Genomic DNA, 18,412 nt, shown 5'->3' with positions numbered 1-18,412 from the left:
TACGAACTAGAGTACATTTTCTGGAATTTACACAGCTTTTAATTTATGACTGCCTATCTCATTTCTTGAGGTGCAAAAATGGCAGGGCAGTACAAACCCCCCCCCCAAATGACCCCATTTTGGAAAGTAGACGCCCCAAGGAAATTGCTGAGGGGCATGTTGAGCCCATTGAATATTTTTTTTTTGTCCCAAGTGATTGAATAATGACACAAAAAAAATAAAAAAAAAGTTTACAAAAAGTTGTCACTAAATGATATATTGCTCACACATGCCATAGTTATATGTGGAATTGCACCCCAAAATATATTATGCTGCTTCTCCTGAGTACGGGGAAAATAAATGATCACTGCAATCAGTGACACTGTGACTGGGAGGGGGGGGCGGGGGGCGATCGGGGGGGGGGGGGGTTGTGTGCCTCTGTGTGCCTACATGTCAGTGTAGTGTTGGTGCACACTTACTTTTAGTCTTCTCCTCGTAGTCCGGTCAAAAAGACCGCCCAGAGGAGAATGACATCACTTCCTCCCTGCCTGTGTATACAATATACAGTGGGAGGAAGCTTCTCATTCGCCAGGAGCGATCGAGAGGGGATGGCCAGAAACCAACGGCCATCCCCTCATCCCCGATCGCTCCTGCAGCGAAACGGACTGCCGCATCCACCGGGAGGGGGTCCGATCGGACCCCCCACCCACTGGAAGGAAAGCACGTACATGTACGTGCTTGTGCCTGTACATGCCATTGTGATGACGTACAATGGCATGCGGCGGTCGTTAAGTGGTTAAGCACCTCAATATGTTTATTGTTGTTGATGCAGGGATTAAAAATAGATTTGTTCCTTCCCCCCCACCCTATAGCCGAATGACGGCTATAGAGCGGACGCTCTCATCAGGGAGGCCGTCCCTGGACGTCCTCCTGTTTACTTCCACAATGTGCGCCGTGGGCGCGCATCGGGGAAGTTTTGTGTTTGCCTTGTCCCCCGGAGACAGACAAACACAGATCACTGTAAACGGCCAATCACAGCGGCCGTCTAAAGCGCGATCAGCCTATCCAATGAGAGATCTTATATGTAAACATATGAGATCATCTCCCAGGGCCGCTCTCCCTCCTCACACAGACAGCATGTGAGAGGGGAGAGATGAACGGCTGCAGCGGCCGTAAGTGAAAAAAAAAAAAGTGCCATCTGCCCCAGTACCATCCGCCCCAGTGGCATCCTCGCCCAGTGCCATCCTTGCCCAGTGCTACCTGCTCCCAGTGCCACCTGTTAGTGCTATCTGTCCCCAGTGCCACCTGTTGTCAGTGCCATTTGTCCCCAGTGCCATCTGTCATCAGTGCCACATAGTGCCATCTGTCATCAGTGCCACGTATCAGTGCCATTTGTCATCAGTGCCACCTGTCAGTGTCACGCGTCATCGGTGCCACGTATTAGTGCCATCTGTCATCGGTGCCACGTATTAGTGCCATCTGTCATCGGTGCCACATGTCATCAGTGCCACGTATTAGTGCCACGTGTCATCAGTGCCACGTATTAGTGCCATCTGTCATCAGTGCCACGTATTAGTGCCACGTGTCATCAGTGCCATCTGTCATCAGTGCCACGTGTCATCAGTGCCACGTATAAGTGTCATCATTGCCACGTATCAGTGCCATCTGTCATCAGTGTCACGTGTCATTGTCCTGGTGCTCCAGGGCCTTCAAAAGTGTAATAGGTAGTCAACAAGTTAGATGTGTAATTTATGCTCCTAGAACACCTGATGGCGCTCCCTGCATGTTGGGCCTCTCTATGTGGCCAGGCTGTGAAAAAGTCCCACACATGTGGTATTGTAATACTCAGGAGGAGTAGCAGAATTTTTTGGGGGTGTCATTTGTGGTATGCACATGCCATGTGAGAAAAATAACCTATTACAATGATAATTTTGAGGAAAAAATAAATAAATAAAAAAATCTTAATTTTTCAAAGAATTGTGGGAAAAAAATGACAACATCAAAAAGCTCACTATTCCTCTTACTAAATACCTTGGAATGTCTACTTTCCAAAAAGGGGTCATTTGGGGGTATTTGTACTTTCCTGGCTTGTTCGGGTCACAAGAAGTGAGATAGGCCACCAGTACATCAGATATGATCAATTTTGTATGATGCGCACCACAGCTTGTATACTCTCTAACTTTCACAAAGACCAAATAATATCCACTAATTTGGGTTATTTTTATCAAAGATATGTAGCAGTATAAAAATTGTGGCCAAAATTTATGAAGAAAAATTAATAATTTGTATAATTTTGTCACAGAAAAAGAAATATGCGTTTTTTTCAAAATTTTCGGTCTTTTTTCATTTATAGCGCAAAAAATAAAAACCCCAGAGGTGATCAAATACCACCAAAAGAAAGCTCTATTTGTGGGAAAAAAAGGACAAAAAATTAATTTGGGTACAGTGTTGCGTGACTGAGTAATTGTCATTCAAAGTGTGAGAGCACCGAAAGCTGAAAATTGGTCTGGGCAGGAAGGGTGTTTAAGTGCCCAGTAAGCAAGTGGTTAATTCACTATGAAGGATATCCTGGTCTTCTAATAAGAATCTGGTTTTGACTGGGTTAGCTGCCATGTATTTCTTGATGTTCAACTTCCTGATATATTTTTGGATCCCTATATATGTTTGAAATGTATCAAGATTCTTCGTGGGTGCATATTTTAACCCTTTGCCCAAAACTCCAATTTCTTCTTGTGAGAGTAGTTGACCACTCAGATTAAAAATACCCTCTCCTTTCACTCTTTTTTGCTTGTTGTCTCTTCCCTGATCTACATCCTCTTTTCTTTCTGGACTTATTCTCGTCCCTCTTGTTTCGTCCGTTCACCTCGAAGGATGGTTTTCCATGCCCCTCCCTAAAAAAGACCTATTGTAGTTTGAATCTTGGTATTGTGTTTGATAATATCTATCCTCCCTTTCTTCTTCATGTCGGTCCCCAAGGGGAGCATAGTGATTGTATGTTGGTATTGGACTATGTTCATAGGGACAGTGGGGTCCCTGAAGTGGGCACCTTCTGTCTCTAGGTCCGTATTCATAATTGGATGTTGTACTTCTTCCACGTTGTCCATATGTATTGTGTGGTGGTCCCCTTATATCTCTTTGCTCGTAAGGTGGTCTATTTCAATTATTATTTACATTGTGGGGCTTCCGATTATTTTTCCAATAGTGAGGTTTTTTCCAGCCATTTTGGCAGAGTCCGATTATTATGTGGAGGTCTTCTCTCTGTGTGTTGTGGGGTGTGGTGGTTGGAGTTACCATGTCTCTCGTCATGTCTCTGGTGTCTTGGGGGTTTTCGACTGTTTCTATCTCTTGGGTCATTATACTGATAGAGTCTGTTTGACAAATTATAATCAGATTCTGTATGCACATACTGTGGGTGGACACTGTTTTTTCCAGTGTGGAATGAGTAGAGATAGGGTGCATTTGTCCCAGATGACTTTGCCATTTAAAAACTTGATCGGTTTTAAAATCTTTAATATATCTCTTGTGTATTTTTTGCCTTTTCTTATCTGCACTACTTTATCTTACTTTGTCAGAACTATGTTCAGTTGTGCTGAGAGAGCGGTAAAATCGCCTGTCTCTTTATAAGCTTCTAGTGCTCCCCTTCTCCTATATAGTTTGACCAGTCTTTCTTTGTTTTCTTTTTAATAAAATGTTAATAACTCTAACCCATTATCATTGAAAAACTTGAACCATTCATCAGTAGACTCCTCACCTAATAGAGCCAGAGAAAACATTAAAATGATTCATGGGGAACCTGTTGTGGAGGCGTCTTTACCCTACATAACTCTTAAAAATAACTTGCTGTATCAAGTGGTAAAGCAAGCGGAAGAAGAGGCAGAGCTGGTAGTGGTTCCCAAACCCTATTGCCAGATGGTATTGGATTTAGCTCATGATCATATAATGGGTGAGCACCTGGGTATAGAAATCTAAGGAGAAAATGACCCAGCGATTCTTGGTTAATATGCAGGTGTCAAAGAATATTGTGTCAGTGTTCTGCACCATCGCCCATTTTCACAGTCCACACCTTTAACAATAATTGAAGTGCCTTTTGAAAGCATTGACATGGATCTGGTGAGACCAGTGGTAAAGTCTGCCCGAGACCATCAGCGCATTCTGGTAATACTGGAATATGTAACCTCAACTAAGGCTATTGCCAAAGAGCTTGTCCGGGTATTTAGTCGCGTGCCGTTTTGCTTTCGTCTATCTAGCAAGGTTACTTTGCGGTATAAGCAAGGGGATTCAAACCTCTGCAGTGTGTAAATTTGCCTTTTACTGAACAAAAAATGCTGTACGTACAAAACTATTATAATTTAAGGAATACAAATCAAGACTGACAGATATATCAAGCAAGATACCTAGCAGAAACTAAGCTCTATAACAGTAGAAATACACTTAAAAGTCACTTAACAGTTACTGTGCGTTCATGATCTCCGTTGACAACAAGACTTCTGGAGATCAGGCACGTTCTTCTCAGCTAGTACAAATCCTTCTATCTGCTATGGTGTTAATCCATGTTGAAGTCCCTCGTGTTTAAGGCATGATAAGTCCTTATATGTCAGGTTATTTACCATAACAACTGACTAACAGACATCTCTCTAGCTTTCAGTTTGAGAGGCACGCTATTACTATTTACTGTAGCTATAGAGATAATAGATTGTTCAAACTGTCAACTGAATACAACAATGATATTTACGTTCCCATTGTATCCAACAGCATTTGTTTGAGAAGTAAAAATTGAATTTACACACTGCAGAGGTTTTGGTTTCCTTGCTTATACCGCAAAGCACCCTTGCTAGATAGACAAAAGCAAAACAATTGGCTTGTCTGGGATCTGCACTATATTTCAACTGAAGCAGACATGTTTTTTCTGTGGTGTGTTGTGTAGCTTGTGCTAGGTAAAAATCCTGCGTAAGCGGTTTAGGAAAAGCAAGGCTGCAGAGGGTTCTGGTGTCCAGAAGGAAGTGTGTAGCTTACCTATCTGGGCCAGAGACAATGAGTGGGAGCCTCTTGCTAAATAATTTGTAAAGTATGCTTCTCCCTTGAATGATTTGGGGTGATAAAATGTCAGATTATTTTGCAGATTTTAGCCTAATGGAGTTGTATTTAAGTCAAAAAAAGGATCTCCGAGGTCACTAATTTCTACCCATTCCATGTCTGCCTTCCCGTTGTTCCTTGCTCTGAGTTTTCTGGTTAGCACGCTTCATCAGCTCCCTTCCCAAGCATATATTGCTGACATCCTGAACATAGCCACAGGCACCTGGGCTTTGCCAATTGCTGAGTATGGGGTCTTTCTTTTTGTTACATTACTTTTTGGATATTAATTTCCAGATATATCCCACATGCATCAACCCCTGAAGAGCGAGCCATATATCTCAGGTGTTATAGATGTCATGTATACTCATGTACTTTAAATGCAATCTTTAACTATGTGCAATATTGTATTGGCTTTGCCTTTTGTATGTTATTTACTATTTCTGTAATAAATACTTTACTGTATTTACATTTGTAAATTTTATCGGCCAATTGTGCACACCTCATTCAAAGTCCCAAGGGCGACATCCATATTTCTATTGTATTAATCCCGAAACTGGGATTGTGAGGATGTGCTCTCCTCAAAGGATAGTGAGGAGATAGGTTGATGTTTCTAATTATGATTATCTAATGGGAAAGAAAAAGTGTGCCAGACCTCTCATTACTAAGCATAGGAAAAGGCAACACGATGGAGAGGATATGGCAGATGGGAAGGTGCATTATCGCAACCATAGAGATATTGAATTTGAAGTAGTACAGAAGTTTATACAAACTGAACTCCACGAGCTGGCAAAACAATACAGAGGTCTGGGGAACCTCTTTTGAGTTGGCTTCCAAGTTTGTGGGATGAAGGAGCAGACAGTGTTTTTTTGTCAGGTAAGGAAGCAGTGGCTATGAGAGTGTTATCCCATGATCCACAATTGCGTCAGGCCATGAGAAAAGTCTGATGCCCCATACACACTATCAGCTTTTCTGCTGAGTTTTTTATTTACCAAAACCATATAATATGATGTCAAACCTTAGGAGTTTCAATTTGTATGGAATCAGGCAGGCCCTTGCACTACATGGTTTTGGTAAACCTGAAGGAAAAACTCAGCAGAAAAACTCATAGTGTGTATGGGGTTTGAGAGTTTAGTGTGAATTTTTCACTGTTAGACCTCGTGAGAGATGGAATAGTCAGAGTATACGCTAGTCCTAGTGACCTCGAAAATACCTACTCCTGGAGAACAATAGGAGAGGGTATTTCCAGGTTACATAAGATGGGTTGTATAACCGGATTAAAAGAGAAGTATGGTTCCCCCTCCCCTCCCCTGCCTTTTATACTTACCTAGGTGGATGCAGCATGGGACTGATGCTGCATCTGTCCTCCGGTGTCTCTAAACTGAGAACTGAGCCATCGAACATCGCCGATGGCTCGGTTCTCACGGATCCCTGAGAGGAGAGCTGCTGACTCATTTTGCAAGGCTATCTTCATCCTCCAACGATTTGTCATGGGCAGATTGCTCAAGATTTAAGTACTCTGAATTTGAAAGTTGCTGTGTTTCACTACATTGATGAAATCATGATCTCTGGGATGAAAGATGTAACTGAAGCACTGCACCTGCTGATACAGCACATGGAAAACAGAAAGCGGGCTATCAACAAAGACAAAGTTCAAGGGCCTGCCACAGAGATGGAATTCCTGGGAATGATGTGAAAAGGGGCCTCAGAGGAAAATTCCAGAGACAGTTGAACAAACGATCCAGGCGCTGTCACTCCCTACTACTAAAAAGGAGGCACATAAGTTCATTGGAGTTGTGGGATTCTGGAGATCGTTCATCACACATCTTGGACTGATCCTGAGGCCTATATAATGTCACCAGGAAAAAGACTGAGTTCTCATAGGGTTCAGAGCAGCAGTCTGCATTCCTGGCTGCTAAAGAAGCCATTTTACAGCATCAGGGATTGGGACTCATGAGACAAGGAGTACTATTTCAGCTGGATGTAGTGGATCAGGATGGTACCATATCTTGACGTCTGTGGCAGCCAAATGAAATTCCTAGCCAAGTGGCAAGGTCCCTTTGAAATTCTGGAGAAAGTAGGGGGAAGTTAACTACAAAGTTTACCAGCCAGGGAAAAGCAAACCAGAGCAAATACATCATGTTAATCTCGTAAAACCTCGGAAGGACAGAGCGACTTTACTGACAGTGTCAACTCCCAAAAATGACATGGCCCCCATGACACCTTAGGTAACCATAACTGAAACCTTGTCAGTGGTGCAACAGAATGATGTTAAAGAGTTTGCAAGAATAGAGACTCTCTCACCTACCCAGACAGACCACAGTTATACAACATGACATAATTATGGAACCAGTTTAAATGTAAAGCCCTATAGAATCCCCGGGGCTAGGCGGGAAACAGTTGCAAATGAAGTAAAGAACATGTTAGAGTTGGGTGTGATAGACAAGGCCAAATTAGCGTACGGGCTATTGAAGCTGCAGCTCCAGGCCCAACCTTAATGTAGGCCCATATGTGAACAGAACAGGGAGGGATGATTGGCAATTAAGGAACAATGCCCTGTGTTTGTCTCTCTGCAGCAGCTGAAAGCCAGTTTGTCCCCCCTCTCCACCCTGCCAGCTTTCAGCTGCTGCAGGGACACACAGGGCTCCATTTCTGAGGTTGCACCCCCTGCCCTATGGTACCGATCCCCCTCCAGAGCCAGAAGAGAAGGGGCACCTGCTTTGGGTGCAGTGTTTTCCTGTAGAGGAAGGGGCATGGAGAGCTTGCCAGTGACCTGTTTTCCACCTGTCTGAATGCCAGGAGTGATGATACCAAAGTGGAACCCTGAAGCAGAAAGGGCATTTCAAATGTTGAAGCAAGCTCTTTGCGCATAACCTGTGCTTGTGACACCAGATTTCACAAAGGACTTTGTGGTACAGACAGATGCATCTGATGTGGGACTGGGAGCTTTAGAACACCCTGTTGTCTATCTTAGCATAAAGCTTAATAAGACACAAGAAAAACTAGGCCAAGAAAGAATGTTTGGCGATCAAATGGGCCTTGAATGCCCTCAAATATTATCTGTTGGGGAGACAATTCTAACTAGTCACTGATCATGCACCTTTCAAGTGGACATGTGATAAGGAGAAAAATAAACAGTTGTGTGACAAGGTGGAGCATAGGGCTGGTAAACGTCAGAGTAATGTAGATGCCCTTTCCCGTGTTCACTACCTTGTTGGGACAGTTGATCAGCCGCAGGGGCTTGAGCAGAGGGGTTTGGGGGGAGGATGAGTACATGTGACATTATGAAAATCGAGGTGATTGATGGATGCTATGTGTCACCTTGCATGCGTTCATATGTAGGAAACTAGGGTGGATTCCGGTCAGTTTTCCAGGCCACCTTGGCAATGTTGGTTCCAGATGAAATTTTGCATTTCACTGATGACAACTAGCAGGTGGTATAAATAAAGAAGGACTGGAGCAAGGGGTTGCTTTTGTCTTGGTACCCAGGAAGCCAAACCTAAGAGCTATTGATGTGAAGATTTCTTTGTGAGAGAAAGAAAAAGGTTTGCAACACATTTGTTTGTTGGCGATTGGGAGAAGCCCTTCACCTGCGAGATGGATTTATTTTCTGTCTTGTCTGATTTCTATGCAACCTTTTAAATAAAACTGGCTACAAGTCAGACTTTTAAGAAAGACCTGCCGTCTGCACTGTCTTTTTCCAATGGAAGGTGATCCTCATTTGAGCTAACCTCCCACACTTTTATATTGTAAAAACATAAAACAAAGCAGTGGTTATTAAATACCACAATAAAAAAAAGCTTGATCTAAAAAAATAAAATAAAAACTATATAAAATGTATTTCGGTACAGTGTTGTATAACGGAATGTCAAACTATCACGTTACTGAAAATTAAAAAATGGTTTGGTAATGGAGAGATTTTACAGGCTAGTACTGAACTGGTTAAGACATGACTTCTCCAGAAGCTGGCAATTATGTTAACTTATTAAAATAAGCCATGATAGTACAAATAGGGAAAGTACAGGCTTTATTTACTGTGTAGTAAAATGTGATATAAAGAATGATGAGCTTTTCCATAACTTACAGTTCATTACATGGAGATAGTGCTGAATTATAAATGAGTGGATATTGTCTGTATAAAAGGGGGGGGGGGGGGCAGACACAGATTGCAAAGTGTGTAGAAAGTTAGAAAGTTGCAAATTCTCTGCAGAGATGATCACTTATTAAGAAAGTCAGAGACAATCAAGATACAAAATAAATTCTGGCAACTGCTGGGTGTCACATATCTCACAAATACTCAGAACACTCGGCTTTTAATATTTAAACTTACGCCCGTTAGGTCTAATCAGTCCTGTAATTCAGGGAGTAACATGCTGTTATTAAAGCCATTTTTCCCATCACTATCTCTCTTCCTTGTAAAGGCAATAAACATTCAGGCTTGCAAGGATCTAGTTTTTCCTTGTTGCCTGTATTTAAAGGAAACCTGTCATTAAATGAGAAGCATGGCCAAAGCTTTTTTGGTTATACTTCCTTCTTAGGTCACAAGAGTGCACTTACGTTAGCGCTCCTGTGACCCAGAACTAGCTGACACTGAGCTAAAGCCAGCTGTCAGCTGATGCGGCAGAGCTGCTCCAAGCTCTGGAAGGATCCCAATTATTGTTGGGATCCACCCAGCTGCCTCTGGCTCTCAGTGTGTGGCTGAGAGCCAAATCCAGCTGTGCACACCCTCTCCCCTGCCCAGTGCTCCAGAGCAGGCAGAGCAGTGACTGACAATTACGGCTCTTTGCTCTGAGAAGACTGAGAACTAAGCGATCAGAGGTCATGTGAGTGCTTGGTTCTCAGTCTTTGAGCTGATGTGGGACACACTGCAGCATCACATCATTGCTGCAGCATAGAGGCAAGTATGTCTTTTTTTTTTGTAACCCCAAACATCTCCTTTAAAAAAACATTATGAAGACTGGCATTACAGATTATGTTCTAAAAATGCTTTAAAGTGTCACTAAACCCACATCATAAAAAGCTATCAATAAATGCTGTATTACATGCATACATTGCATACTCACTCGGTCACCATGTTATTCCTTTTCTGTATTCTGCAAAAAACCCAGTTGATCCTGCTGTTCTCTATCACCAAAGCCACCAAACCACATGGACAGTGTTAAAAACTCATGGACACGTGCCCTCCACTGCACTGAAAGCCTCTTCCCTGATAAATGGGATCCCCAATTACAGAGATCAAACAAGCTCAATACACTGACACCTCCTGGTGTCCAAAAGACAACTGGGGTTAGGACCACTGGATCACAACCTATAGTGTTCTACTGGCTTCCAATATCTTATCCCTAGGTTTTGAGCATCTCAAATGACCACCATAGAGGAAGAAGGAAAAAGGATGCACATAACATGAATACTGCTAAATGGATGTTTATTATGAAAAGAGATTCTTATTTTCATTTTTATTTAGATATCATGTATTTTTTCCAATATTTATTATTTTCTTTGCCACTCATTGCCTTAATTTTTTATGTTAATTTTATTAACTTATGTAAAGGTTCCTCCAATACATGTGGTGGTGCATAATTATTTAAATAAATAACTTCAATATTATTAGTATAGAAATATATTTTATTAATATATTTGCTTTTTAACCTCCCTGGCGGTATGATTCTGTCAGGAATTCCATTCCAAAAGCGGTACAATTCTTTTGCATGGAAATTTGGTGTTATGTATCATAGGCCTGCAATTCTTAGTAATTACTTACTAAAACCTGACCAAACAAGGCTCTAGTAGACATCCCAGATGTGATAAAGTTTGAAACACAAAATCATGAATTATAATCTGATAAATAATATAATTTTATTCAATAATGTAATGCGAAATAATGAAATTTGTCAAACAAAGAAAATCCAATAAACATCTTGAGTGTGATAAATTTTGAAGCAAGGTACAGCACACAGTCCAACATCACAATCCGGACAATAGAACCGGCTTTCTTTTCAGACTTTTTTTCCACTGCTATCTCTCTTTGAGCAGCAAACCACACACATTCTGGTAGGTGCTGCCTTTTTTGCGGTTGGTGGTATATAGTCCACAAAGTGGCGACCTGTTAGGCGTTCTGGGTTGACAACGTCAACAGCATGTTGTCCAGGTCTGATCGCAGATCCTGATGGTGTCTGGTGTTTGATGAAAATCTGCTCAGCCAGGCTTGCGACTCTGTGCTCTGTATAGGACATATGCATTCCAAAGGCATTGCTCCAGAAGATGCCGGGAAATCTTTTTAGAATATTTTTTTTGCTGCTTGTGCATAGCCAGATAAAATGTCATTGCCTGATCGGCTCTGTCGACACCTCCCATAGTGCAATTATAGTCTATGACGACTTGCGGCTTCAGCACATCTTTCCCACGTTTGGTGTGGACCATGGCAGTGGAGGTATTGTGCACCGTGCTCATGAGACACACGTCCTCCTTGTCTTGCCATCGCATTGCCATCATCTTACCCTTCTGCCAGGCAACCATTTCTCCGGTTTTTAGATTTTTCCTGGAGAACAGGGATGGCATGTCACGTCGATTAGGCCTAACAGTACCATACGCATCGGTCTTGTTTTTTTAGTAAAACCTCCAAAAGTTCCGGAGACGTATAAAAGTTGTCCATGGTGACACAATATCCCTGGTTCAGCAATGGCTCCAGCAGTGTGAGGACTGATGATGTGGCCACATCCCATAGCCGCTGTACCTGGGGCTGAACTTCGTGCCTTTACCGGTGTGAATGACCGAATTCCAGATGTACCCGGTGAATGACTCGCAGAGCATGTAGGACTTTATGCCAAATCTCGCTCTTTTGGACGCAATAAATTGTATCCAGCTCAGGCGTCTCTCGTAGGCCATCAAGCTTTCATTCACGCAGACATCCCTTTCTGGCACGTAGGTCTGCTGGAAATTGCTCACAATAATTTGCGATACCTCCCAGATTTTTTTTAGTTTGGGTGCAGGATGCGTGGCCTCATCAAACTCCTCATTGTTTGTGAAATGGAAATATTTCATGATGAGGGAAAAATGGTATTCGGACATCACGGCGCCAAAAAACGGAGTGGCCAGTAATTTATTGGTGGTCCAGTACCATTTCTGGAGCGGTTTCCCCACCACCCCCTGAAGAATGATTCCCAGGAACTGCCAGATGTCCTCTTTGGTCACCGGTTCCCACTTTCTGCTTCGGGAAAACCTGGCATGCAGCGTAGCGGATTGCTGTACCTGGTAGCGGTTTGTCTCTGTGACAATTTTTTCAATTACATCCTCAGTGAGAAATAATTGCAGGTATGCCAGAGGATTGTCACGTTCGACATCTACCTTCATCCCAGGTGATCCAGTGAAGGGGAATCTTGGCGGCGCTACCTGATCTGTATCGCAGTCGATAGGGCACCAATTGCGCACATCGCTGAGGTCAGGTGCAGGATAATCACTGCTGTCACTTGTCAGATCCGTGTCAGTGTCAGACGACAAATCTCCCCACGACTCGCTATCGCTAATTTCTGCGAGCAACTCCGTGTCGCTACCGCTGTCACTCAGCTGGTCCAATGGCGATTTTGTAGCGAAGTGGCGCTTTTTTGATGCCATGTTATATTTTATTTTATTGGAGGCAAGGGGCACTGTATAGTTTCAGTCAGAGATGATACAGTGTAATCCTCTCAGATTACAATGTATCACCCCTATTTATGTGTTTTTGTTGTGTTCACTTTTTGAAATTCCTGCCCAGTTCCGCTCCCGTGCGCCACTGCTGCTCGCAGAGAACGGAGCCAGGAAATCAGGATGCCGTGATCTCGCCGGCGATCGCGTCGGCGATCACAGGGGAGGACAGCGGAGAACATCGCTGGAGCGCCGGGAGAAGGTAAGATCTCCGCTCGCCGCTCTGCAATGTTACCCCGAGCGTGACTCTGGGTTACCGGTAATACAAGAAAAAAACAAACCCGAGTCACGCTCGGGGATACCGCCAGGGAGGTTAATACAAGATGGCGTTGTACCATCCTATCCAATTAGGCCGTCTCAATTAATTTGGATATCTTTGTGACCCGTTTTGTATGGTCTTCTGATAAACACTGGAAATAACATGGAGTCAATAACGTAGTATGCATTCACCATTGAGTGAAGATCGGTTTCTTGTCTCTATTTGTGTTCTAGTGTTTGTCCACGGCGGACGCCATTTTTCCTGTTTTTTTTCTTGATTGCAGATCCGATCATGTGACTGGAGGAGTCTATATAATTGTGTTATGGCATCCCACTTTAACGCCCCTGTATCCTCTGACAACACGCTGTTATGTGAAGCACGTAGGGTGGGGCCAGAACCTGTGATGTCATTATGCCCAGCGATGCCAGCTGTTAGTGAGGTTGTTGCTGTTTGCATGCTCATGTTAATTTTAAGCAATGTGAGTACCTTTCACTTTTTTAATAATAAACATCCATTTAGCAGTATTCACGCTATGTGCGTCCTTTATCCTTCTTCCTCTATTGTGTTTGTTAGAGATACACAAGACTTGTGGATACGATATTTGAAGCCAGTGGAAACTATATTTCGCGATCCAGTGGTCTTAACCCAGTTGGCTTTTGGACACCGGGTGTAAAAAAATGTCCAATGGTTTACAGCAGCTTTAAAATGCATATATACAAGCCTTTGCTTTTACCTGCCAAAGGATTTGTATTTCTGTCTACCCATTCCTAAGGCACCTGTCTTGCTTGCACAACTATGCTGACAACCTGAATTTTCTTTACTGCAGTTGATGCTAAACTTCAGGTAAACAGATCACTATATATAATACACAATAGTGAGCTGTTTTACCTGCCAAAGGATTTGTATTTTTCGCTCTCCAGTCCTGAGATGTACACAACACAGCCACGTGGATGACACCACTCACAATTAAGGAATAAGTTGGAGTCCTCTCTCCACCTACTGATTTGACAGTGAAGGAGCAGCAGCAGACTGATGAGAGTTATCCCTCTCTTCCCATCAGCATGTTCTTTTTAACACATTTGCATGCAGAATGTCTGAGATCCGACCTATCCTTCTCCCAGTTCGAGTTCTGCTGTACAAGGGAGAACAAAAAGTGAATATCAATATATATTCAGGTACATACACATGTTTCAATCAAAAACAAAATTTAGCTCAGCTTTAAAGTGCAGAACAGGGCAGATAGAAGAAAAAAACTACAAGTACAGTACATTGTAACATGTTTTATACCTGCAAGCACAGGTACACTTGTTGATCTGCCAGAAAACTCTCTCTAAAGCCCCGTACACACGAGAGGACTTATGTCCGACAGGCTTCCGAAGGAGTTCTGCCGGAGTTCCGACAGAGTTCTGACAGAGTTCTGACGGACTTTTCGGCTGAACGGACTTGGCCACACACAATCACACTAAACTCCGACGGATTCGAACGTGATGACGTACGACTGGACTCGAATAAGGAAGTTCATAGCCAGTAGCCAATAGCTGCCCTAGCGTCGGTTTTAGTCCGTCGAAATAGCATACACACAAGCGAATTTTTCGAAGGGACCGGGTCCGGCGGAGTTCCGTCGGAAAAATTTGAAGCATGTTCCATATTCTAAAGTCCGTCAGACTTTGGTGAATCAAAAGTCCGTTGCAGCCCACACACGATCGAATAGTCTGACGGAATCAGTCCGTCGGACTTTGGATGTTGAAAAGTCCGCTCGTGTGTACGGGGCTAAAGTGTTACTAAACCCAAGACCCTGCATTCACTATATCTGGTCTCCCACAGTACACAGAACATGGAAATGCAATTATTTTAGTACATAAATTGCTAAATACATTTTTCATCAGCAGTATATAGCAGTCTTGTGACTTCTATTAGTGCGTAAACCAGTGGGGTCATGGCATGTATAAAAGAAAACAATAGAGAGCAGGGGGTGAACAAGAGATATATTGAGGAGGAGAGCAGAAAGGCAGGTGGTGCTCGATTCCTGAGGATGTACATTGGACGTGTGCAAGAACCCTTCAGTACTGCCAACTTTATAGAGGTGGTGATCTTAGGCAAAGAAAAGCAGAGGTCTAGGGGAGTGCAGCATTAAAGTGGTTCTAAAGGCTCAAGTTTTTCTTTAACTTAAAGCGGAGTTCCAAGCTTTTTATGTCTATTAACAGTCAGCAGCTACAAAAAGTGTAGTTGCTGAGTTTTAATAAACAGACACTTACCTGTTCCACGGTCCAGCAATGTGGCCGAATGGAGCGTCGCTCCTCTCCACCGGCGCCTCCATTGCCACTCTGGTAACCCGGCCGTGACAGCTTTCGGCTTCACGGCCGGGTACGCACGAGTCACGCTGCGCTCCCAGAGTGGACAGGCGATCTCCTGGGACCTGTCACGTGTCCCAGAAGATCACCTAGAGGGAGGAGCGGCCTAAGGCGAAAGGAGAAGTCACCTTGGCGGTCCCTGGGCAGAAGGAGGAAGTGGGACAGGAAGTCCCCCTCCTAACGAAGCCCCCACCCCTCCCAAAAAAAAATTACATGCCAAATGTGGCATGTAAGGGGGCGAGGAGTGCTTAAAGCGGAAGTTCCATTTTTGGGTGGAGCTCTGCTTTAATGCATTAAGGTAAAAAACCTTCTGGATGTGCACCGACTCCCCCCCCCAATGATTACCTGAGCCCCATCTTGACCATCAATGTGCATGAGAGCATTGGCTCTCTTTTCATTGGCTCACACAGCAGGAGAGCTGCGCTATGTGTTTTACTGAAAAAACAGAGCAAGGCTTGGGAAAAAGTCTGCCTGGGTGCCCCTATAGCAAAAGGCTTGCAATTGGGGGCACTTGGCAGGGGGGAGGAGCCAGGACCACCAGCGAGGGACCCAAAAAGTTAAGTATAACATGTTTATATTTTTCAATTCTTTCCTTTATAATTACTTTAAGGACAGAAGAGAGAAAACATGCTTAAAGCTCATCTCCAGATTTTAGTGAAGTGTAAATAGTTTGTTTGGACCAAGCTGGCCCAAATGAACTACCACCTTCATGTACAGATGGCACGCATGGGAGCACTGTATAAACTGTATGTAGACTCGGCTACATACAATAAACAGCATTGTGTTCCGGTAGTGGAATGGGAACTTCCTGTCCCACTCCAGAAACAAAAATTCTGTCAGGCTGAGGGCTGCTCAGGCATTCCCTGGGAGCTTTGTACTGTATTCTGTGAATGAATACAAAGCTTCCTTTGATTGGCTGAGTCGGAAATTGTGACAATAGTGGCCTATTTTACAAGACCGTTTGTAAGATCACTAAAAATAGAAAATGCAAGAGGACCATATCTTCATATATCAGCTACAGCATCAGGACTTTTTTTTCAGCGGGATAACGCATTTCCGGCACCCCCAGTACTGAATGTAATGGCAAGGGGGTGCCAGGATGTATTGGAGGGTCTATTGATGCTGGCTTCTGGGGAATCCATTGTTGCTAATCTATTTTGCATGGTGGGCTATTGTTTCTGTGTGGATTGGGAGGGCAGACATTTATGTTGCTGGAATGGACATGCTGTTGAGGGAGGAGTCTATGAATGCTGGCCACTGGGAGATCTGTTATTGCTGGGGTGGTATTTTCATTGCAGGGGTCCATTTTTGCTGGGGGAAATCTATTGTTGCTGGGGGGGTCTATTGCTACTTGCTGCAGGGGGGGGTCTATTTTACTGCTTTTCTTTTTATCATTACCAAATTCCATTTAAATTACTTAGCATCACAAAAATTATACTTGGCTCTGTATTCTCTAAAGGGGGCGGTACTGAGAGGTGGACAGGGGTGTAAACAAGAAACAAAGCTGGGTAGGGGGTGGAGACAAGAATTGACTCAGAAAGGGGGAGTTCCTGCACCTATTCTCTGAGATAAAAAGCCCTGTGCAGCATGAAACAATTAGGTAGGGCAATCAAGGTGATTGCAGGTCCCTGTGGGTGCTACTGGATTTTTGTTAGAACAATATAATACTGTAGCTATAGAGCAGGGGTCTCAAACTGGCAGCCCTCCAGCTGTTGCAAAACTACAAGTCCCATCATGCCTCTGCCTGTGGTAACCATGATTGTAACTGTCAGCCTTGCAATGCCTCATGGGACTTGTAGTTTTGCAACAGCTGGAGGGCCACCAGTTTGAGATCCCTGCTATAGAGGGTAATTGGTCCTTGGAGAAATATTCACACTGCCAATTATGCTGATCAACCACTTCAATACTTCCAGAATCCTACCCAAAACAATAATACAGATAACGACTCACTTTGCTGGGTCAGTTACTCCAAAAGTATTAAAGTCACGGACAGCCAGGCAACTAGTCCTTTCAGGAGATTGACAGCCTACATGTTTCTTCAGTAAATGGTTTCTATACTGGGATCTATAGTATAACGGCAGCTGGAGTAGACTCATCCATGGCCTCACATTATGCATAACAGTATAATTTGCTGGATAATTATGATCCCCCACTCCCCAAATCACAAACCAAACATATAGGTACTTGGTAACAAAGTTTATTGTTACAGGATTAACAAAATAAAAGGCACATTAACATTAATTTGGTGTCAACATAGGTGAAAGGAACAAGGCCTTCATTTCACCCGCTTCCAGAGATTGATTGCTCTGCAGGTCTCTGGCAGTAATAGGGTAAAATGGTGCAAGTACACCTACATCCCCTGGCCATCAAGGGCACTTACAGCAATGTATGTGTTTGGGTACAGAGATTAATGCAAGAAATGTACCTGAGTAACAAAACAAGAAAATGTCTCTTCGTTTTCTCAAAATATTGTTAGTCTATCACTGGTTCTTTTTGCAAGTTTGCAGTTCTTATGATACAGGCAGTACAGCATCAAGGTTCAGCATCAGTGAACAGTGGAAATGCAACCTCTGACTTGACTATGGTCTGTGTTCAATAGATGCACCTGCTTTTTATGACATACAGGTCAAACATTGCATCACTTTCTTTTACGTACAAAGTACTGACTTCAACAAGTGTAAGTGTCTGTTCAAAGACACGATGAGACCAGAAGAAAGATCACAAAACACGTTTCCTCTCAACTCTGATAAATCACAGTACCCTTAACAAAGAACTGTGATTTATCACCACCATATTTAGAACGGCACAGAGCACAACACATGGTTTGCATCAGTGTCTAAACCATGGAAAATTAGATGTTTATTTTGCAGCAGACAGCTTCCATGCTGTGGCCATGATAAGGGTATAAACCATGGGTTTCTACAAGACAGAGTTGAACAAGCCTTCCAAAATGTCATAAAATGCATTTACTTGTGGATCTGGGGCAGTATTTAATAAACTGAGTTCAAAACAGTCCAAAAAATAAAAAAAACTGAACGGGAAGGTGTTGGGCCAATCCCGGACAGATTAATTT

At 43.2% G+C, this 18,412-nt stretch overlaps 1 protein-coding gene and 1 long non-coding RNA gene across 2 annotated transcripts in view; one reads left to right on the top strand and one right to left on the bottom strand.

Moving 5' to 3' along the window:
• LOC143983771 (uncharacterized) overlaps positions 1 to 18,412 on the top strand; it is a 66,892-nt gene that overhangs the window by 35,832 nt on the left and 12,648 nt on the right. The gene's annotated exons all lie outside the window — the stretch shown is intronic.
• LOC143983769 (cyclic AMP-dependent transcription factor ATF-7-like) overlaps positions 13,651 to 18,412 on the bottom strand; it is a 192,079-nt gene continuing 187,317 nt past the window's right edge. The window contains exon 15 of the transcript XR_013274677.1: positions 13,651 to 14,120. The gene's annotated coding sequence lies outside the window, so the exon portion shown is untranslated. The remainder of the gene's footprint in view (positions 14,121 to 18,412) is intronic.

The sequence above is a fragment of the Lithobates pipiens genome, unplaced genomic scaffold (genome assembly GCF_037356315.1).
Source record: "Lithobates pipiens isolate NorthernLeopardFrog02 unplaced genomic scaffold, aLitPip1_a1.2 Scaffold_16, whole genome shotgun sequence".
Classification (NCBI taxonomy): domain Eukaryota; kingdom Metazoa; phylum Chordata; class Amphibia; order Anura; family Ranidae; genus Lithobates; species Lithobates pipiens.
Note: the sequence above shows the minus strand (reverse complement) of the source record. Positions and strands in the feature narration are given on the sequence as shown.